The sequence below is a fragment of the Palaemon carinicauda genome, chromosome 34 (assembly GCF_036898095.1).
Source record: "Palaemon carinicauda isolate YSFRI2023 chromosome 34, ASM3689809v2, whole genome shotgun sequence".
Taxonomy (NCBI): domain Eukaryota; kingdom Metazoa; phylum Arthropoda; class Malacostraca; order Decapoda; family Palaemonidae; genus Palaemon; species Palaemon carinicauda.
The window spans coordinates 50260370-50284827 of record NC_090758.1 but is presented as its reverse complement, the minus strand read 5'-3'; the positions used below and the strand labels follow the sequence as shown (position 1 = coordinate 50284827).

The 24458-nt window shown below is 39.0% G+C and overlaps 1 protein-coding gene and 1 pseudogene across 1 annotated transcript in view; both read left to right on the top strand.

The window, feature by feature from the left end:
- LOC137626902 (DNA-directed RNA polymerase III subunit RPC5-like) overlaps positions 1-22847 on the top strand; it is a 112589-nt pseudogene extending 89742 nt beyond the window's left edge.
- Positions 1-24458, top strand: part of LOC137626435 (uncharacterized) — a 423533-nt gene that overhangs the window by 162100 nt on the left and 236975 nt on the right. The window lies entirely within an intron of this gene.

Here is a 24458-nt window from a genome sequence, read left to right as displayed (position 1 = left end):
TAACCTCAATTTAGATTTATAGATAAATATTCTTAACCTCCATTTTAGATTTATAGATAAATATTCTTAACCTCAATTTAGATTTATAGATAAATATTCTTAACCTCTATTTAATTATAGATTTATAGATAAATATTCTTAACCTCTATTTGATTATAGATTTATTGATAGATTTCTTAACCTCTATTTAATTATAGATTTATGGATAAATATTCTTAACCTGTATTTAATTATAGATTTATAGATAAATATTCTTAACCTGTATTTAATTATAGATTTATAGATGAGTATTCTTAACCACAATTTAGATTTATAGATAAATATTCTTAACCTCCATTTAATTATAGAGTTATAGGTAAATATTCTTAACCTCTATTTAATCATAGATTTATAGAAAAATATTCTTAACCTCTATTTAATTATAGATTTATAGATAAATATTCTTAACCTCTATTTAATTATAGATTTATAGATAAATATTCTTAACCTCTATTTAATTATAGATTTTAAACATAAAACTTACCCGCTGGTTATATAAGAATGGCTAGCGTTCCTGACACCTCGGCAGAACTAATTCAAAACTCGCGGCTAACGTAGGTATGTCAGGTGTACACTAGTGCCCTGGTGGACTACAGGTAGAACTACCCCCACTTCATCAGATTTTTCCTGCCGGTCGTGCTGGTCGGAACGTTGAAAATTCACTCGCTTATTTACATTCAATTGGACGGTTTATTTGGTGGTAGAGGAAAATCGTGTGCTTATGGGAATCGGTTTGAAGAATGTTCTTCGTTAACGGAAAGTCAGTGGGTAGCTTACGTGCGTTATACTCAGAAATTAGAGAAAAGAGTCACTACGGTAAGGGAATGGATGAGTCTTCTGGGAACCCTCTCGTCCCTAGAGAAGTTTGTATCTCTGGGAAGATTGCATCTGCGCCCTCTTCAATTCCACCTCAATGCTCATTGGAAAAGGGGAGACAGTCTCGACAAGGAGAGCATTCCCATTATGAATACGATCAAATCACATCTTTAGTGGTGGAACAATGCTCACAAACTCAACGAGGGCCTCTCGTTGGAACAGAGGAACCCAGACCTCTTGTTGTTTTCAGACGCCTCAAATTCTGGGTGGGGAGCAACATTGGGAAGAAGAGAGATCTCAGGGTGTTGGACAAAGGATCAGAAGGCTCTTCATATCAATCAGAAGGGGCTATTAGCAGTACACTTAGCCCTAGAAAGATTCGAGGGGCTGTCCTGGACAAGGTGGTACAGGTCAATTCGGACAGCACGATGGCCCTAGCGTACATAGCGAAGGAGGGGGGGACCCACTCGAAGCTGCTGTACGAATTAGCGAAATCTCTACTCCTTTGGGCAAAGGAAAGGAGGATTCTTTTATTGACTCGATTCATTCAAGGAGCCAAGAATGTGAGGGCGGACTGGCTCAGCAGGAGAGGCCAAGTTCTGTCCACGGAATGGATGCTGCATCTGGAGGTTTGCAAGAAGCTGTGGCGATTATTGGGTCGCCACCTCATAGATCTCTTTGCAACCTCAAAAACAAATATGTCGGGAATGTATTGCTCTCCGATACCGGATCCCAAGGCAGCTCACATAGACGCGTTTCTGCTGGATTGGACACACATGGATGTTTACGCGTTTCCACTCTAATCACTCCTTTTTGGCCATCAAGGGTCTGGTTCCCAGAGATCCTGGAGTGGTTAGTGGACATGCCGAGAAGCCTCCCGTTAAGAGCAGATCTTCTCAGACAGCCCCATTTGGCAAGAAATCACCAAAACCTCTGAGCTCTACGTCTGACTGCCTTCAGACTATCGAAAGCCTCACAAGATGTAGAGGCTTTTCGAAGGAGGCAGCCAAGGCTATTGCAAGAGCAAGGAGAACCTCTACCATTAGAGTATGTCAGTCCAAGTGGGAGGTTTTCAGCGAATGGTGTAGAGCTAACTCGGTTTCTTCCTCCAATACCTCTATAGCACAGATTGTCGACTTCCTTTTAGATCTGAGGAATAAGCGTAACTTCTCGGTCCCAACGATTAAAGGATACAGAAGTATGCTGGCAACAGTTTTCAGACATAGAAATCTGGATCTCTCCAACAATAAAGATTTACAAGATCTACTTATATAGGTCTTTTGAAACATCTAAGAGATGTCATCAAGTATCACCAGCTTGGAACTTGGATGTGGTACTTAGATTTCTTATGAGTGGCAGGTTCTAGCCTCTGCACTCGGCTACTTTTAAAGATATGACTCTGAAGGCCCTGTTCTTGGTGAGCTTGGCAACGGCTAAGAGAGTAAGTGAGCTCCATGCTTTCAGCAAGAACATTGGATTTAGAAACGGAAAAGCAATATGTTCTTTGCAGCAGGGTTTTCTGGCCAAGAATGAACTTCCTTCTCGACCATGGCCAAAATCTTTTGAGATTTCCAATCTTTATGACTTAGTGGGCGATGAGTTAGAGAAAGTGCTCTGTCCCGTTAGAGCTTTAAGGATATATTTAGAAAGAACAAAGAGCTTGAGAGGCAACTCGGAGGCGCTTTGGTGTGCTGTCAAGAAGCCCTCGCAGCCTATGTCGAAAAATGCGCTTTCCTTTTTTATGAGGCTTTTAATTAGAGAAGCTCATTCACAGTGTAATGAGGCAGATCTTAGACTGCTCAAGGTGAAGGCTCACGAAGTAAGAGCAGTGGCTACTTCAGTGGCTTTTAAACAGAATCGTTCTCTGCAAAGCGTAATGGATGCGACTTTTTGGAGAAGTAAATCTGTATTCGCATCTCATTATTTAAAACATGTGCAGACTCTTTATGAGGACTGCTATACTTTGGGTCCATTCGTTGCTGCGAATGCGGTAGTAGGTGAAGGATCTACCACTACGTTCCCCTAATACCCAGTACCCTTTTTCTTTCTCTTGGAACTTTGTTGTCTTTAAGGTTGTATGTGTAGACTGGTCGACAGTCTTCCGCAAACTATTGATTTGGTCAGGTGGTCATGTTGTTCCTGGAGAGCGCCCGGAACAAGGGTATTAGTTGAGGTCCTGTCATGTTAGAGGTTATGGCACCGTTTGACAGCTCCTAGAGATCTTCAGCCCCCTGGGTGGACCGCTGGATCTTTTAAGGATAACAGACAGAATAAGACAGAGAACCATTGCAGTCTGTTTCCTTATCAGGTACGAACCGCTTATTTTAGTTATATGTAACTATTAAGTGAATTTTCAATCAAATTGCTGTCTCAGACCCGCCACCAAGGGTGTCAATCAGCCATTCTTATATAACCAGCGGGTAAGTTTTATGTTTAAAAATGATATTTTCATAATAAAATAAATTTTTGAACATACTTACCCGCTGGTTATATAAGTTATAATCCCACCCTCCTCCCCTCTGGAGACCTAGAGGCAAGAAAAATCTGATGAAGTGGGGGTAGTTCTACCTGTAGTCCACCAGGGCACTAGTGTACACCTGACATACCTGCGTTAGCCGCGAGTTTTGAATTAGTTCTGCCAAGGCGTCAGGAACGCTAGCCATTCTTATATAACCAGTAGGTAAGTATGTTCAAATATTTAACCTGTATTTAATTATAGACTTACAGATAAATATTTTTAACCCCTATTTAATTATAAATTTATAGGTAAATATTCTTAACCTCTTTAATTATAGATTTATAGATAAATATTCTTAACCTCTATTCAATTATAGATTTATAGATAAATATTCTTAACCTCAATTTAGATTTATAGATAAATATTCTTAACCTCTATTTAATTATAAATTTTTAGATAAATATTCTTAACCTCAATTTAGATTTATAGATAAATATTCTTAACCTCTATTTAATTATAAATTTTTAGATAAATATTCTTAACCTCAATTTAGATTTATAGATAGATATTCTTAACCTCTATGTAATTATAAATTTATAGATAAATATTCTTAACCTCAATTTTGATTTATAGATAAATATTCTTAACCTCAATTTAGATTTATAGATAAATATTCTTAACCTGAATTTAGATTTATAGATAGATATTCTTAACATCTATGTAATTATAAATTTATAGATAAATATTCGTAACCTCAATTTAGGTTTATAGATAAATATTCTTAACCTCTATAGAAAACTGAGAAATGTAGGGAGGTTAGGTGCTCCTCACCTCCCAGCACATATACTGTATTCCGATTATTATTATTACTAGCTAAGCTACAACCCTAGTTGGAAAAGCAAGATGCTATAAACCCAAGGGTTCCAACAGGGAAAATTAGTTCAGTTAGGAAAGGAAATAAAGAAATAAATGAACTTCAAGAGAAGTAATGAATAATTAAAAAGTATTCCAAGAACAGTAACAACATTAAAATAGATCTTTCATTTATAAACTATAAGAACATCAAATAAACAAGAAAAAGAGAAATAACATAAAATAGTGTACCTCATGGAAAACAATTCTACCCCCAAGAGAGTGGAAGACCATGGTACAGAGGCTATAGCACTACCCAAGACTAGATAACAATGGTTTGATTTTGGATTCCTCCTAGTTTTCTGGTTTATATAAAAGGACAGCAGATTTTCATGTTCAAAATGTGCATACGGAACATATGAATAATTTTGCAATGCAAAAATTCACTTTACGTCAGATCTCTTTGGGTTTTACTGTATTTGTAAGTAAAAATATCCCGTTCTGGGTCCACAAGTCCTGTACTGATCTATGCAGCAGAAGACTGGCACTGATAAAAAAAAATGATTTTGATAAGATGCAAACTTAGATCATGATTGGAATATTATTGTTATTATCATTACTTGCTAATCTACAACCCTAGTTGGAAAAGCAGGGTGCTATAAGCCCAGGAGCCCCAACAGGGAAAATAGCCCAGTGAGGAAAGGAAACAATGAAAAATAGAATATTAAGAATAGTAACATTAAAATATATATTTCCTATGTAAACTCTAAAAATTTAACAAAACAAGAAGAGAAATTAGATAGAACAGTGTGCCCGAGTGTACCCACAAGCAAGAGAACTCTAACCCAAGACAGTGGAAGATCATGGTACAGAGGCTATGGCACTACCCTGGACTTGAGAACAATGGTTTAATTTTGTAGTGTCCCCTAGAAGAGACGCTTACCATAGCTGAAGAGTCTCTTCTACCCTTACCAAGAGGAAAGTAGCCACTGAACAATTACAGTGCAGTAACCCCTTGGGTGAAGAATTGTTTGGTAATCTCAGTGTTGTCAGGTGTATGAGGACAAAGGAGAATATGTACAGAATAGGCCAGACTATTCAGTGTATGCGTAGGCAAAGGGAAACTGGACCGTAACCAGAGAGAAGGATCCAATGTACTACTGTCTGACCAATCAAAAGACCCCATAACTCTAGCGGTAGTATCTCAATGGGTGGCTGGCGCCCTGGCTAGCCTACTGCCTAATAATGTGTTGACAAGAAGCAAAGATGGTTTTAACATGTGATGCAAAGCAATAAGGAAGAAATGTAAATTGGAAGTGACATTACAAATGAAACCGGTCGGAAGGAATAGGAAATCTTGGAAAGAGGTGTCACTTGGAGATCCAACCTTGTTGGAAATTCAGAAAGACAGATTAGGTGATAGAAGATAATGAAGAAAAGATACGTAAAGACAAGCGTTACGTAGGTTTTGATGTTTCATAGCTTAAATCTCTTTTATCTGTGATATATTGTAATAAATATTGACTTTTCTTTACAGTTATACATGTTCACAAAGAATACGGTCTTGCGGCCATCCGAAGTGACCGAGACAATAAGACTACCAGGTAACGACATTAAGGAAATTCTGTCGGGCGTTTCGGCATATTGTCCAGCAAGGTCTGTCTGGGAATTCTTGCTCCCAACTGACACAGCTTTTGTGAAGAAGTAAGTCCTCATTTCATAGTTTATCAGTTATTTACAGTATTTTACTTTCTTACATATACCAAGGCATTTCCCCCAATTTTTCCCCCTGTGGCCACGGAGGCATAAAAACAAATAGAATAGGCCCAACGTATCCCTACGTGTCGTAAGAGGCGAATCAAAGGGACGAGACGAGCGGCTGGGAACCCCCTCTCCTGTATTATAATCCTGTGAGACATCAAAGAGGTGGAGCTGGGGGGAGAGTGACTGCTCCCCACACTCTAGTTTTGGCGTGTTTGAATGTGCGTGGATGTAGTACGATAAGAGAGTAAAAGATGTGAGATTGGAAGTATGTTTAGGAATAGAAGGATGGATATCTTGGCTTTGTGTGAGACAAAGATAAAAGGGATAGGTGAAGTGATTTTTGGTGAAATGTTCTTAGTTACCTTACTTTTGTCTGGGCTGTGACACCCTAGCAGTACCAGCCAAACTCGGCTGAATCCCTCATCAGGATGGGAGAACCGGAGAGAGGAAAGGTCCCCATTTGTTCATTTGTTTGATGTGGCTACCCCCCAAAATTTGGGGGAAGTGCCTTGGAAAAATAGATAAATGGATTTATCTTTTATAGTTTGTGAAGTTTATCCTCTTTTTTTTTTCTTTTTTTCAAACAAGGCTGATTTCTCTATGGCCTTGTAACAATCCATCTGCTTTTTTAACCAGTTGCAGCTCGGCTTGTAATGATAGTACATACATACATATACCAAGGAACTTCCCCCAATTTTGGGGGATAGCCGACATGAAACAAATGAAACAAAAAAGGGGACCTCTCCTCTCTACGTTCCTCCCAGCCTGACAAGAGACTCAACCGAGTTCAGCTGGTACTGCTAGTAATACAGTAATATAAATTACTATGTACCTGTAATTTCACACAGATGGTGAAGCAGGTGTGAGCTTTTTTCCAGGCAGATATATTAAAATATTGGTAGAAATTGCTAAAAACAACTGCTAGTGATCTTTATCAAGGAAATCTTATAGCTACAAGATAGCCAAAGTTTAGGTTGTAAGCTTAGGGGTTTTTTGTCACTGAATGTTGCCATCTTTGATGTAGACTTAACAGTTCCTTTTTTGCTTTAACCTGATGGCTCTGTCACTCGCTACCCAAAGGAATAGGCAATCCTTTACACTGAGTAATAAAAAAATCAACCTGCCCCATTCCTTTTTTGTTGAAGCTAAGGTAAGCTAACTAGTCAACCTTTTCGGGCCTTTAAAATTAAAGCACATTTACTGGACCTTAATACTAATGGTGGTGAAGACCTAAATGTACATGACATGGAAATGATGAATGGAGAGGTATTGAATTCAAAGCTCAAGATGGAGACGACTGGCGAAATCTAACCGAGTCCCTTTGCGTCAATAGACGTAGAATGTGATGATGATGATGATGGATGATGACTGGACCTTGATAGTAATGGTGGCGCAGACCTCAATATATTTTTCCTTCTGTCTTTTTATAAAGACAACCAATTTCTTAGCTCCTAAGTTGTCTTGCTTTTTAAGTTAGCACTTCAAAGTTATTTTGCACATGTTGGAAAATTATTAATGTTATTCCATTAGGTAAATGTATTTGTGGTAGCTCTAGCTCTGCTAATTACTGCCTAATTTCAATAGCTCCCATATTGTTTAAAATTTATGAAAGTCTTTTGACAAAATGTTTAAATAGGTTTGCGAAAGGCAATCATCTGTTCCATAGTTTGATTTTCACATAAGCCTTGGAGAATGTGATGACCTTCTTACAATTTCCAATGCTGTGCAGAAATCCCTTCATTGTAGTCAGGAAGTTTGTATGATTGGCTTTTATTTTAATGCTTCCTTTAACCTTGTTAATCATGAGGCCCTGTTTTTCAAACCCAAACAGCTTGGAGTAGGTGAGTCTTTTGGTGTTAATCATGAGGCCCTTGTTTTCAAACCCAAACCGTTGGTAGTGGGTGAGTCTTTTCTTGGCATCATTATTGATTTTCAAAAATAGATGGCAGAGTATTTTTTAAGGTTACCATACTAATTATTAGAATGTAATATATGAGGTTCCTCAGGATTGTGTTCTAAGCTCGTTACTTTTCATTCTATATACACGATATGTTGACTGGCCTAGAAAACAAGAGTGTTACATATTCATATGCAGCTAATACTACTTTGCATCAATTCCATTTGAATATGGTTGCTGAATCACTTAAAGAGATCTAACTGAAATCAGTTCATGGTGCAAATCATGGGCGATGAAGGTAAAGCCTAACAAAACTTAAAGTAGGATTGTATGTAGGTAGAGGACAGTGGCTCCTCAACAATGAGATCTTTACATTGACAATGTCTCTTTAACTATACACAATTCATTCAAGATTCTATGTGTGATTCTTGATAGCAAATTTACTCTGGAGAAACATCCAGTTTTTTCCTTTTTCAATTTCACAAACAATTGGCTTATTGAGAAAAAGTTTTTTGGTGATCAATCCATTATAAATAAATATTTTGCCTTGCGTATCCTTCTTCTATCTGGTCTCCAGCTGTCGAATCCCATCTCAATTTCTTGGATAGAAACTTATGTCTAATAAATTCCTTATTCTTTATTAGGATATTAGTCTCTGGCACCATCATTCAGTTATTTCTATATGGATATTGCACAAATGTTTTCCCAATTCGTAATATTAGGCATGAAGTTAATTCCAATAGTCTTATCTTCTACATCATGAGGCTCAATACTACACCGCATACTAGAAGTTTGTTCCGTAACTGACATACAAACCACGCTATTTAATAGGGGTTATTACTTAAGGCGCACCTGAAATGACGAGCCATTAAAATGTTAACAAGGGTTTACTACCCCACCACCAGTTGGAGGGGGGGTGTAAGCCTGCCCCCCCCCCCCCTCACACACACACCTGTGCTTGAGCTCACTTTACTTTTGGCTCGGAGCGAGTACGGTTGTTGCCTCTCTCCCTCCTCGCCTATTTTGGACTGCCATTAATTTTTGTCTTTTTACTTACTTTTTCTTATACTTGTAATATATAAATAAACATTCTTTATGTTTATGTATATATTTGTGTATAGAAATGTAGTAAGTTTTCTTTTCAGTGTTGTGCTGTGTTCCCCTCCAGAGGGAGTGTCTGACAGCACAGCCGTCAGCCGGCAGCCCTGGTTTGGGGCTCTAATCAGAGCGGTAGCACAGGCTTTCAAGGCTGTTCTCTCTGAGTTGGGCCACAAATCCTTGGCTTCATCTACTCCCCTGAAGAGGAAAAGATGAGTTTCGGACGCAGTAACTTCTCCGAGGACGAAGCGTCTCCTCGTAAGTCTTCGAGGCAGGCACCCTCCCCCCTCAGACTTTTCTCCCTCCCCTTCGGACGAGGATTTCCCGTCCTCAGGAGAGTCACGTAAGGTGAGACGTTCCCCCATCACATCATTGAGGGAAACCCCACCTCGCGCGGTAAAGTCTTCTCGAAAAAGGATGGAGAAGAGCCTGCCTCCGTCGTTGTTGGAGTCGTGCATCCCTCGCAGGAGGGAGTCAAAGGACTCCAAGACAATACTGGGAGGCCCCTAGCACCGAAATCTACAGGCTCAGACATTCTTCCGTTATGGGAACGAACCTGTTTGAGCCTAAGGACATGGAGCAGGCTGCCGAGAGGTGGAGGAAGTCACCAATCTACCGGAATCCAGACATGGATGATTCTATCTTTGATTGTCTTCTTACCATTATGTGTAAGATACAAGAAGATGATAGAAAGGCTTCGTTTGTCTTTGTTGGTGATTTTAATGCTCACAATAGGGAGTGGTTGAGTTCTATCTCTCCTACCGATCGCCATGGCTTAAGAGCTTTAGACTTTGCCTCAGAATCAGGCTGTGAGCAAATCATAAATGAAGCTACTCACAGGTCTGGTAATTGCTTGGACCTCGTATACACTGACTCCCCTGGCGTTATAACTAGTAAGGTTGGTTCTCCAGTCGGGACTTCTGATCATGCCTTGATTTCATTATTAGTGAAGACTGAGCAGCCTGTCCCTGATATATCATATTCTTGTAAAATTTATATGAAATCCCAAGCAGACTGGAATGGGATTTTGCATGATCTTTTGTGCTTGAATTGGTCACAATTATATAATAGTGTAGATCCTGTTGTCCCTTTGAATGAGAATCTAGTCAACATAATTGATAGGCGTATCCCTTCTCGTGTGCTAAGGTACCGAATGAAGGACAAACCGTGGTTCAATGATGATTGTAGACGTGCTTATTTGGAGAAGCAGGAGGCCTATCACCTTTGGAAGGGTAACAGATCAGATTTGACCTGGAACAACTATACTCAGCTTCGAGCTTTTGCTCAGAGAGTTTATGCCTCAACTGAAAAGGAGTACAATTTAATCATAAAAGAAACCCTCTCTGGTACAACTCAGGAACATAAATGGTGGTCTACCCTTAAATCTGCACTCTTTGGTGTAGATGCAACAGTTCCTCCTTTACTTAAACCAGATGGCTCAGTCACTCACTGTCCAAAGGAAAAGGCAACCCTTTTGGCTGATGTTTTTGACAGTAAACAGAGTAATGAAAAACTTGAACTTCCTCATTCCTGTTTTCCTGAGGCTAAACTAACTAGTTTAGCTTTTCGATCTCGTGAGATTAAAGCTCTGTTGATGGACCTTGATGCTTATGGAGGTGTAGACCCTAATGGTATTTTTCCTTTGTTTTTTATAAAGACAGCAGATTTCTTAGCTCCAAAGTTATCTGTTATTTTACACAAGTTAGCAAGAAGAGGAGCTTTTAGCACTTGTTGGAGAATTGGTAATGTTACTCCTCTATGTAAATGTGTTTGTGGTAGCTCAAGTCCCACTGATTACCGCCCAATTTCCATAACTCCCATATTATCTAAAGTTTTTGAACGTCTTCTGGCAAAACGTCTTAATAGGTTTGCTGAAGGTAATCATCTATTCCCTAGTTTGCAATTTGGTTTTCGGAAAGGCCTTGGAGCATGTGATGCCCTTCTTACAATCTCCAATGCAGTACAGAAATCCCTTGATTGTGGTCGGGAAGTTCGTATGATTGGCCTTGATTTTAGTGCTGCCTTTGACCGTGTTAATCATGAGGCCCTTGTTTTCAAACTGAAACAGTTGGGAGTGGGTGGGTCGTTTCTTAGCATTATTATTGATTTTTTAAGTAGTAGATCTCAAAGAGTTGTTGTTGATGGGCACCATAGTGAGTATAGGAATGTGATTTCCGGTGTTCCACAGGGTAGTGTTCTTGGCCCATTACTTTTCATACTATATACACATGACATGTGGTTTGGCCTAGAAAATAAGCTTGTTGCATATGCAGATGATGCTACTCTCTTTGCATCAATTTCATCCCCTGAATGTAGATCTGGGGTTGGTGAATCCCTTAATAGAGATTTAGCTAAAATTAGTGCATGGTGCAAATTATGGGGTATGAAGTTGAATCCTAACAAAACTCAAAGTATGATTGTAAGTAGGTCAAGGACGGTGGCTCCTCAACATCCGGATCTCAGTATTGATAATGTTTCTTTAAATTTGTATGACTCTTTCAAAATTTTAGGCGTGATTCTTGACAGCAAATTTACTTTTGAGAAACATATAAGGTCTGTCTCTTCTTCAATTGCCCAAAAAATTGGCTTATTGAGAAAGTCTTTTAAGATATTCGGTGATCAATCTATTCTGAAGAAGTGTTTTAATTCTTTTATTCTACCTTGTTTTGAGTATTGTTCTCCTGTCTGGTCTTCAGCTGCTGATTCTCATCTTAATTTGTTGGACAGAAACTTACGGTCTATTAAATTTCTTATTCCTGATCTAGATATTAATCTCTGGCACCGTCGATCAATTAGTTCATTATGCATGTTGCATAAGATTTTTCATAACTCTGACCATCCTTTACATTCAGATCTCCCTGGACAATTCTATCCTGTTCGTAATACTAGGCAGGCAGTTAATTCTAATAGCCAGGCCTTCTCCATCATAAGACTCAATACTACGCAGTACTCTAGAAGTTTTATTCCAGCTGTTACCAAGTTGTGGAATGATCTTCCTAATCGGGTTGTTGAATCAGTAGAACTTCAAAAGTTCAAAGTTGGAGCAAATGCTTTTTTGTTGACCAGGCGGACATGAGTCTTTTTATAGTTTATATATGACATATTTGTTGTTGACGTTGTTAATAGTTTATATATGATATATCTCTTTTGACATTACTTTTTTTAGAATGATTTATTGTTAATTTGTTCTCTTCAGTTATTTATTTCCTTATTTCCTTTCCTCACTGGGCTATTTTTCCCTATTGGAGCCCCTGGGCTTATAGCATCTTGCTTTTCCAATTAGGGTTGTAGCTTGGATAGTAATAATAATAATAATAATAATAGGGCTTTGACATTCAAGCCCTATAAACCTCCAGCACCCCAGAAGCCACGTCCCACCAAGACAACGGCAGCGAAGACAGTGGTGTCTAAGCCCTTTCTGGTCAAGGACAAGAAAGGCTAGAAGTCCTCCAGTGGAGGGAAGAATCCTAGAGGGAGCAGCCGAGGCCGCAAACGCTAGGATTGGCAGTACCCCTGCATGTCCGCCCGTGGGGGGATGCCTACAAGGTTGCGCAGACAGGTGGCAGCAACTCGGGGCCGATTCCTGGACGATTTCCGTAATCAGTTAGGGATATCGTGTCCCGTTCACAACATCTCTACCTCCCTTGAGGACAAATTTGGTGTCATTTAGCTCCCTTGCCATGGGATCAGCAAGGGGGCAGGCCCTTAGGGCAGAGGTCCAGATTAAAGCAAACTCCGTTCAGCTTAGAGACCGCAAACACGGTCAATCTTGAAGGGAAGCAGCAAGACTGTATGTGTACAGTACTTAGGATTCAGCCTAGACCACAAGGGGTACCAGTTCAAGGTGCTGTGTTTCGGTCTCTCCACAGCACCACAGGGTTTCACCAGAAGTGTTTACCCTAATATCATCATGGGCACGCAGGATCGGTATCCGTCTCCTCCGTTAACTGGATGACTGACTGATCCTAGCAGACTCGGAGTCATCCCTTCTTCGACACCGAGACAAACTTCTAGGACTTTGCCAGGATCTGGGGATCATGGTAAATCTCAAGAAGTCCTCTCTGCTTCCCATTCAAAGACTGGTTTACCTAGGTATGATTATAGACACCAATCTCCACAAAGCCTTCCCATCAGACGACAGGATAGCAAGGCTGAGAGGGGTCGCAAGCCCTTTCCTCAGTCGAGAAGAGCTTCCAACCAAATCGTGGTTACGTCTCCTTGGTCACCTTTCATCTTTGGCTCGTCTAGTTCCAACAATCGCCTCAGGATGAGATCTCTCCTGTGGCGGCTCAAGTCCCGGTGGAATCAAGGTTGCCATTCCCCAAACGTCATGATCCCTATGGGTCCTGCGGAACGGACGGACCGCCAGTGGTGGGTGACAGACAAGAACCTACGAAGAGGAGTGGATCTTCTCGTCCTTCCCCCAGATTTAATGCTGTTTTCGGACGCCTCAAAGAATGGGGGGGGGGGCACGTTCTGTACCACAGGACCTCAGGCGTGTGGTCAGAATCAGAAAAGTGCCTCCATATAAATCATCTAGAGATGAAGGCCGGTTTGTTGGCTCTTCAGCAGTTCCAACAATACCTGGCAGGTCACTCTGTGGTGGTGATAAGCGACAACACCACAGTAGTGGCTTACTTCAACAAGTAAGGAGGTACCTTTTCGAAGCAGCTATCCCATCTTGCAGTAGAGATACTGAGATGGACCGAAGTCCGCTCGATTCTACTATCGGCGCGTTTCATTCCAGACAAGAGGAATGTGCTCGCCGACAATCTGAGCACAGCGTCTCAGATAGTGAGTATCGAGTGGTCTTTGTGTCATCTAGTAGCCAACAAAGTCCTGACTTTGTGGGGTTCCCCGACTGTGGATCTGTTCGCGACAGCGCTGATCTTCAAGATTCCACTGTACTTCCCCCCAATCCCGGATCCCAAGGCGCTCTGGCAAGATGCCTCCCAACAATGGTGGGACAACACCAACGTGTACGCCTTTCCCCCGTTCTGTCTGATGAGGAGGGTGCTCAACAAGACCAGAATATCGGTCAATTTTTCAATGACCCTCATAACTCCGCTATGGCATCACGCGGAATGGTTTCCGGACCTTCTGCAATTCCTAACGGAACTTCCGAGAGAATTCCTTCCACGACACGATCTACTCAGACAACCACATGCCAGCATCTTCCACAAAGCCGTAGCTTCGCTACGACTTCACGCCCGGTGACTATCCAGCATCTCCTCGCTGAGAGAGGATTTTTCGCAACAAGTTGTGATTAGGATGTCTGGACATCTGTGAAAATCATCCGCATCTGTCTACCAGGCAAAGTGGAAAGTCTTCTGTGGTTGGTGTCGTCGAAAGGGTATCTCTCCACTCGATGCCACTATTCCAGCAATAGCGGAGTTCCCCGTGTTTTTGCGGGAAGAAAATGCGCCTTTCAGTCTCGGGGGTGAAAGGCTATCGCTCAGCCTTAAGTCTAGCCCTCAGGCTCAAAGAAATGATCTTTTCTTCCTCGCTGGAACTTTCCCTACTCATACGAGGTTTTGAACTTACCTGCCCTCAGTCGGATGTGAGACCTCCTCCATGGAACGTGGTTCGAGTTCTCAGGTCTCTTAAGAGACCTCACTATGAACCAGTACGCCAGGCTTCAGTTCTCCACCTAACTTGGAAGACGGTGTTCTTATTATCTTTGGCTTCGGCCAAGTGAGTCAATGAACTTCATGGTCTCTCATATGACATCACCCATGCAAGGGTATGGGGGGGAGGTAACGTTCAAATTCGTCCCTGAGTTTGGTGCTAAGACTCAAAATCAGGGGGTGCCGAATGCTCGGTTGGACTCCTTCCGGATTCGAGTCTCCGTTCTGTAACAGATGTTCAGATCTTCTCCTACTGTGCCCAGTAAGGAGTCTGAGGCTATATCTCAGAAGAACGGCTGCAGTCCGTCCCCAGGTGCAAGCATTGTTAGCACTGGGAGGATTAAGAGAAGGGTCACCAAGAACACCATCTCGGCATGGATTCGTAGGGTGATGCATCTGTCCCTGAATCCAGATCCTCCTCTGTCACTTCGCCCTAGAGCACATGATGTCAGGGGCGTAGCTACATCCCTGGCCTTCAAGAGAAATTTCTCAATGATGCAGGTCCTTCAAGCTGGAGTGTGGAAGCGTCAGACGACCTTCACAGCCCACTACCTGCACGACCTGACCCACAGGAGGCTCGATACGTTGTCTATCGGCCCTGTGGTGGCTGCACAACAGCTGGTTTAAAACCTCAGGCTCCTTAGTGGACAAGTAGCAGAAGGTTGAGGGCATTGTTACCCGGTCTTAGTCTGCATGAATGAAAAGATTTGTCTGGCCCATACTCTTTTCTTCATCCTCCCCTCTCTTGGGGAAAGCAACATCCTGGGTTCTCTACACAGCTGACCTCAAACCACTGCAGGTAAACCATGTTTCCTTGTGTTCTGAGTATTAAGATAATACTGTCACGTTCCCATACCCTGACGAGGTGGTATCGGGAGAGTCCTTGCCTAAAGTTTCCTTCTAAGGGACTACAGGTTAACTTCCTAGGACGAGTCACACTTTATTTTACCTTCACACACAGCTTGCTTAGGCCACAGTCCTTGCGTAGCAAGGTTCTAGCGAGGTGCAGGGACTCCTTATTGCTGAGTGCGAACACACTCAAATATTGAGTCCCCGTGCAAAGCCAAAAGCCAGTACTGGCAGGGACTTTCCACTCTTCCTAGTGGGTGAGTCACCCCTATTAAATAGCGTGGTTTGTATGTCAGTTACGGAACAAATGACAAATTCGTAGGTACAGTAATTTGTATTTTTCCTAACTATACAAACCTTAGCTATTTAATCAAACTTGCCCGCCAGCCCTATCCCCCTTGAAGTCCTACCTCCAAGCAAAGTGAGCTCAAGCACAGGTGTGTGTGAGGCGGGGGGGGGGGGGATAGCAGGCTAACCCCCTACCCCCCGCTAACTAGCGGTGGGGTAGTAAACCCTCGTTAAAATTCTAATGGCTCGTCATTTCAGCTACGCCGAAAGTAATAACCCCTATTTAATAGCTAAGGTTTGTATAGTTAGGAATAATACAAATTACCTACGAATTTGTCATTTTTATTCCAGCTGTGACGAGATTGTGAAATGATATTCCTAATCTGTGTTGAATGTGGAACTTCCGAAGTTCAAACTACTATAGTTTCAAAGGTTTTTCTGTTGAACTGGTTGAAAAAAAGTCTTATTTCATAGTTTATACATGACATTATTTTAATGTTCTTACTGATCTGTATGTATTGTATATTTTTTTATTATATGTGTATAGTTTATTAGGTATTTCTCTATGTCCTTTCCTCACTAGACTAGTTTCTCTTCTGGAGCACTTACCCTTGTAGCACCTGCATTTCCAACAAGGGTTGTAGCTTGGCAAGTAGCAATGATTATAGATTATAGCTTGATCCTTCGTCTCGCCTCTGATTTGCCGTTCTAAGAGATGGACACCTCATCTGCCTTTAATATTTATTAAACATCCTTTTCTAGTTTACACAAAAATCTATTGCTTAGATAATGTTAGGGAGTTTTTAAATTAATTTTCATAGAGATAGCCTTTTCTATTTACATTTTATTATCAACAATTACTGTACACAATCTCAAGACAAGTCTAAGAGAGGGCCGTACTTCACACATGGAAGAAATTTTATTATGTCATAGTTAATATTTCATGCGCTCTGCTAAATACATGGTGGAGTGTATGGAAATTACTGCTTTTGTATCTTGAAAACTTTATTTGATGGAGTAAATTTCTATTATATTAATATAAAGTAAAGGAATTAATAACATTCTGGTCATTTACATATAAAAAAAAAAAAAATATTCTTTATATGCTAAATATATTTTGAAAAATTCAATTTATTCTTGATCAACCCCTAATTAAAATTGTATGTCGTTAGTGTTGGTTAGTAGATTATTCAAGTATAATAGATGATATTTATGTTGCACATTAATTATTCTTCATCAACTATGTTCTGCAGTATTATCTTTTGAAATTCTTAAATTCAATCCAACCAAAACAATTTTCTTCATTACGATTTTTGCAGTCTTTAAATTCCAGGCAGTCTTGACAACATAACGTCCTACATTCCAGATATCCCGACGTGTTCCAACGGCAGCAGATGATCTGGCAGTCAAGAAGTGAACAGCTCGCCCACGTCTTTACTGAAAAGGTGAATGACTTTATATTTAGAAAAAGAATGGTATTGATAGTGTTGTTTATTTAACCCTTTTACCCCCAAAGGACGTACTGGTACGTTTCTCAAAACTCATCCCTTTACCCCCATGGACGTACTGGTATGTCCTTGCAAAAAACTGCTATTTACATTTTTTTTTCTTCATATTTTTGATAATTTTTTGAGAAACTTCAGGCATTTTCCAAGAGAATGAGACCAACCTGACCTCTCTATGATGAAAATTAAGGCTGTTAGAGCAATTTAAAAAAATATACTGCAAAATGTGCTTGAAAAAAAATAACCCCTGGGGGTTAAAGGTTGGAAAGTTCCAAATGGCCTGGGGGTAAAAGGGTTATATCATACAGTTTATTTTTTCATAGTTGTATCTTTATCTTAAATATGAAAAAATTAAAGGTCTTCATTTGTTTCTTAATCAACGCCCTACAATACTTATAGAGAAGGTCATACACTTATAAACCTAATAGTTTCCAAGAAGCTGTTCGTAAGAATTTTCATAAATTTTATCTCAGAGTAGGCCTAACCTAACTCCCATGCTTATGATTTCCAGCGACTAAAGTAAAAAAATAGTCCTGTTTTATATGAAATGAATATCAGATTGATTGCAAATGTCATTTTGCTAATTGTATAAAATTCATATAATATTGTTAAATTAAAGTATTTCTTTATCTTATCACAGTATATAAACTATCGATACAATATCTCTGTTTTACGATTTCAGTCTGATTTGTTTGTATCTCTGATTGTTTATAAGCTGATGACCTTCTTATACAGTTTAGTTTTTCATAGTTGCATCTTTATATCAAATATCGAAAATGTGAAAGCTGTTCATTTGTTTCTTAACAAACCCACCACAGTACTTATGTACAGCCCACGTCCATTCTGCGTAAATCTCAAACACTATTACAAATCGAAAGAAACATTGTGTGCTGGCTGTGCCACACCTTCGTCTATAGGATCTAGCAACCGACCGTCAATGTGCATTGTGCTTACTTTAATAAGTGGAAGTAATTGCAATTTATCTTATGTATTAGTAATATATCTTAGTAAAAGGCCAGCCAAGAGCCTTCCTTGTTGAAGAGGTTTGTTAAAGGACAAAAGAAGACTTGAGCCTCCATTAAGTATTACAATTACAGTACTGTACACCTGAACCTTGGGTCAGCAAATCAAGGGACCTTATTATTTCCATTAATCACTTGGAGTACAATTTGCCTGGGTTTTACAGGCATCTTCTTATGGTACAGAAGGAAGCTAATCACCAGCCTCAGCATGCTGTAAGTTTTGGCAGAAAATTCTATACAGGATGGAATCAGTGACCTAAGTTTGTCATCATTTCAGATTAGGTAGTTTCCCATTGTCTCGGCACTTGTAAAATCAGGAAAGGAAGATTCCCGGTATCTCTGGGCTCAAAAGATACACATTTTCACTCCTCTTTTCATTTGGCTGTAAGGAAATGCTTTCACTAATCAAATATTTATTTAGGAAATCAGCGATTTTAGTGTTGCAGGATCCAGCGCTCTGTTATTTAGCAGTGAACATTTTTATGGCTAGAAATAAATATCAAGATAGTAACAAGGTTTGTTTCAGAAATTGACAGAGTAGCATGACATATGTGAGAAGGAAGGCCTTGCAAGAGATTGATATTTTAATGTTAGTGGAGTATGTCTCTGGTTAAATTGCTTGCAATGACCTTCAATATAACTTTCTCTTCAAGTAGACCAAACAGCCTGAAAGAAACACACTAGTTTGTCCCTAGGATCACAGGTGTGGTGAAGCCTCTCATTCTTTCAGAGTCCTCAGGAAGATTCTAGACAAGCTTTTGAGATTCTAGCCACTGGATCAGTTTGGTTTTTGCCCTAAAGCAATGCTGTGTACTGTTGAGAGTAGACAGGCAGTGCCTCCTTCATCAGAATTAGAGTTCTCTTGCTTGAGGGTACAGCATTCTATCTTATTTCTATTCCTCTAGTTTTGTTTAAAGTTTTTATAGTTTATGAAGGAAATATTTATTTTAACCCTGGATAGGTACGGTCCTCGGACACCCCTTTAAGGGTATACTCGGACGCGAACGACCCCGACGCCAAAAAAAATTCTTGAAAAATCAGTTTTTGCAGTAACCTCCTTTTTTCTTTTGCCAAAAAAAACTTCAATGAATGCTTAAAACAACTGTAAAGATAAATACTACTCATCTGGAGAAAAACTATTTATTATAAATATTTTAAAAAATTAAGTAGAAAAAAAAAGACCTGACATAAAAATTCATAAAAAAAAAGTTTATACATATATACACAAATCCTTTTAGGAATTGATTCTTGAATGTTTAGGACACATCTTGATGTATTTTGGATGAAGTCAGACCCATGGAGGTGAAGATCTGAAATGAGAAAAAAAGGGTAACTTTTTTTGGCCAAAAAAAAATTGTCCAAATTTCATGAATTTTTTTGGGTACCCAAATGAAATAGGAAGTGGCTAATTTTTTTAGGGAATAAACATATGTTATCCTAAAATAGAAATATGTAAAAAAATCTTCATTATTTTGTAAATTACATTTATATCAGGGGCCATATCTAAAGGTAATTTTTTGAGTACTTGGAAATTTCGTAAAAAAATACATATATTTAATATATAATATGATATTTATGCAGGTAAAAATATACCAAAATATCACAAATTCTATAGGGAACAAGAACAAATTTAGATAGGGAAACTTACGCTTCGGATATGTCCACAAAATGGCCGCTAACCACACTGACTCAGACTCCCTAATCTGCCACTTGAAATGTAGGAAGGGTATGTCAATTTCAAGGTGTTATTTACTAATCTAATTATTATTGGATATGCATAAAAATTGTATGGTGGGTTGCTGGATAATTGTCGATTATTTTACGACTATAAAATTAAAATTCTGACCCAAAAAATTTTTATTTGAAGGGAAATAAAATCGAAAAAAAAAATGTAAAACAATATTTTAGCTAAAAAAATTTGATGATATTCAATCAAAAAAAAAGTAAACAAAATTTTCCGACAAATAAACATCTAGAGGAATCATTACTCTGTGATAGTTCCTTAGTACGTAGTAATTTTGAAAGAATTGGGAAAAAACTAAAAAATGGCAATCACCGGAAAATCGAACACATACCTATATATACGCCATATCTGGCTAAAAAAAAGATAGGCATGGGTAGCCAGATCATCTAGAAACACTTTCCAACACTATAAAAATATAAGTTTTGCGACACTACTTGCCAATTCCTTACGGTAACATGACTAAGCAAAAAAATGCAAAACAAATAAAAAGGGGCACTCGTGGAAAAATGGCCATTCTAATATACGGCATTTCAGAAAAAAAAAATTTCAGCCACGTGCTAGGCAAACCATCAAGGCATATTTTCCGACAAATAAACATATAAATGAAATATTACTCTGTGATAGTTCCTTAGTACGTAGTAATTTTGAAAGAAATGGGAAAAAACGAAAAAATGGCAATCACAGGAAAATCGAACACATACTTATATATACGCCATATCTGGCTAAAAAAAAAATAGGCATGGGTAGCCAGATCATCTAGAAACACTTTCCAACACTATAAAAATATAAGTTTTGCGACACTACTTGCCAATTCCTTACGGTAACATGACTAAGCAAAAAAATGCAAAACAAATAAAAAGGGGCACTCGCGGAAAAATGCCCAACATTCTAATATACGGCATCTCAGATAAAAAAAAAGACATGCACGTGTTAGCCCAACCATCAAGGCACACTTTCTAACACATAAACATGAAAAAAAAATCAATAATATACGGCAATTCCTTACTACGTAGTAAATTTTTACAAATATTGAAAAAAAAACAGAAATTGGCAACCGCAGTTAAATACCCAATATACCAATAACTACGTCGTATCTGACAAAAACAAAATCACGCATGGGTAGCCAGATCATCTAGACACACTTTCCAACATTAAAAAAGCAAAAGTTTTACGACACTATTTCGCAATATCTTACGGAAAAATGACTTGGCAAAAAAATTAAAAAAAATTAAAAAGGGACACTCGCGGTAAAATGCCCGACATTCTAATATACGACATCTCAGATAAAAAAAAAGACATGCACGTGTTAGCCCAACCATCAAGGCACACTTTCTAACACATAAACATGAAAAAAAAATGAATAATATACGGCAATTCCTTACTACGTAGTAATTTTTACAAATATTGAAAAAAAAACAGAAATTGGTAACCGCAGTTAAATACCCAATATACCAATAACTACGTCGTATCTGACAAAAACAAAGTCATGCATGGGTAGCCAGATCATCTAGACACACTTTCCAACACTAAACAAGCAAAAGTTTTACGACACTATTTGGCAATATCTTACGGAAAAATGACTTGGCAAAAAAATGAAAAAAAATGAAAAAGGGGCACTCGCGGTAAAATGGTCCTCGTGGTGATGAACGACATTTTAACTAAAAAAAAAAAACATGCACATGGTAGCCAAACAATCCACCAAGACTTTCCACAACTGATAACCTATACAAGTTGCACCATTCTACGACAATTTCATAATACGTAATAACTTTGATAATTATGCAAACTACCTCAGAAGGGTAAACTCGGACGCGAACGACCCCGACGCGTCTCAGAAATCGGGGAAGGAGTACAGCTACAGCAATGCACATCTGGACACTACTAGAGCGTGTAGGGGAGACACCTCCTGCAGGTCGATCACCCACAAATTCAGTCACAGGGGTGAGTCACGTGAGAAAAACCTGTTTTTTTTTGACGCTCGGGGTCGCAAACGACCCACCGTACCTATCCAGGGTTAATGCTGTTACTATTCTTAAAATATTTCATTTTTCCTTGTTTCCTTTCCTCACTGGGCTATTTTCCCTGTTGGAGCCCCTGGGCTAATAGCATCCTGCTTTTCCAACTAGGGTTGTAGCTTAGCAAGTAATAATAATAATAATTGTAGTTGGGACATCATTGAGAAGTACTCTGTATAAAGACAATTGAATATGTGAAATAGGAGTTTATAAACATAAAAACTCATAAGTCTTGCATTATAAGAACTCATCAATAGAACATTAAATGCAAAATCATATGTACAGTAGAATATCAGTGTTTATAAAATTCTGTATCATAATTTTGTATTTTTTACATAATTCTTAAAGATTAAACAGTAAATTATTAATGGTCACCTTATCTTTATTTACAATGAACACTGTAATAAAAGATAGAGATTTGGTGTTCATTATAGTAATTTAAATTTATTGAAAAAATGTAGTTCTTATATTATAATAATTACTGTAATCATTTCAGCAAATCAAGCAAGAAGATTCGAAACCTGGGCCATCTCGCAAATCTCAACTGTTGCACGCTAGAACAAGTTCCACCGAAGATCAGTCTTCTAATTTGAAGCAGCGGAAGTCTAGTTCCGATTTCAGCTGAGGGCAACTTTAAATAGGATTTCCGTTTTGATGGAAATGTACTGTGATCTCCGATTTAATTTTATATTCCTTTATTTTTCACGTAATCGTTGTACAGTATAGCTAAGTTAACTCATTTCTCAAATTTTTATGTATTTTAAAATCTTTGCTATCTTTTCTTACAGTGAAGTTTTCAATGGAGGAGTATATGTATTTATTATTGTTTTAAGTGTAAATTAAAACCCCTACAAATACACCTAGTCCTGGGTATACGATTATTTCATTTATAAGTTAGGTTCATGCTAAATCAGATTAATTAAAGTACATGTAACTATTTTATTGATCATAAATTTACATTGTCCAATAACAGTTAGTTTTTAAGGTACACACTCGGTAGTGTTATTTGGTATAGAAGGGATAATGGAAAATGAACAGGTCATTACACAAAAGTGATATGCTGTGGTCAAAAATCTATTTTTATATTTGTTCACATATGAATACAAACTATTATTTTTAAATGGGTGTATGACTTTAGCAAAGTTGGAACTACTGTTAAACTTTAGTAGTAATACAAGCACTTTTTACTTCAGATGTGAGCAGTACGCACATGCTGTTGCTGCCTTTCAATTTTAAATAATGTATTCTAATTTTTTTTCCTTCTCTTTCCAGAATAAACAGATAGAATGTAAACATGTTATGTGGCTGGTAAACCTAGATAATTTAAATGAAAGGTACAAGGATATGCATTATCATCATCGTTGTCTCCTACGCCTATTGACGTTAGGGGCCTCCCATCAAGATATGCACCAGCAGCGGCTCCAGGCCGGCTCACGCCGAGTCTCTTCGACGCTCACTGATGCGATCTTCCTACTTGCCAGGGCTTCCATAGCGCCTCTCCAGCGCCAAAGACATGTAATCTGCATTGATCTCTGACAAGGCTATGCAATTGTTTCAAATTAAAGTCACAGGAAGCGAGTCACATTAATGTGGAAACCTGTCATTAACACTAATCACCCTTGTGACTTACAGGAGCATGAGTATTCGTGGTCATCACCTCGTTACGTATGGCTGAATGACAACAACCTGAACCTCAGGAAGCCGAGACTATCCCTTGAGTGCCTTGCCGAGTCCTGCTATGGAAGCATTGAAGGGTGTGATCTTTGCCGATTGGCTTGTTCTTCCATGGGAGCATCGACTGTTTTTTCTAAAATTTTGACTCCAAAGAAGGCTGACAAGAAGATTGTGTGTTCTCCTCCTCTTCAAGTTTTCTTCCTCCTTTGCCCCAGATTCTTAAAATGCTTCTTTTTCAATATTAATCTTACCCGATGATCATGTAGCTGTCAACTCTGTTGCCCGACAGAAATCTAAGGTCGGGATACGCCAGCGATCGCTAAACAGGTGGGGTGTACACAACAGCGCCATCTGTGAGCAGGTACTCAAGTACTTCTTGTCAACAAGAACTCAATTTTTCCTCTGTCGTGCCACAGGCAAGACCTACTAAATACGCCGTCCCTAACTGGATTTGTTTTCACAACGATTTGGTGAAGTACACTATTCCAGTTTTGAGCTTTCGCTATGCAGGGGTTTTATCTTCATTTCAAAACTTGAACTCGTTTTGGATAGATTTAATTATGGTGACGAAGAGAGTATGGACTCTCTTTCACTTTTAATGGCCGACCCTTCCCTTAGACGGAAGTGTTGGTGACGAAGAGAGTATGGACTCTCTTTCATTTTAAATGACCGACCCTTCCCTTAGACGGAAGTGTGTTTAAGTTTTTGGTAATTCATGATCATCGGGTAAGTATATTCAAAAATTTATTTTACTAAGGAAAATAACATTTTTCAATATTAATCTTACCCGATGATCATGTAGCAGTTTTT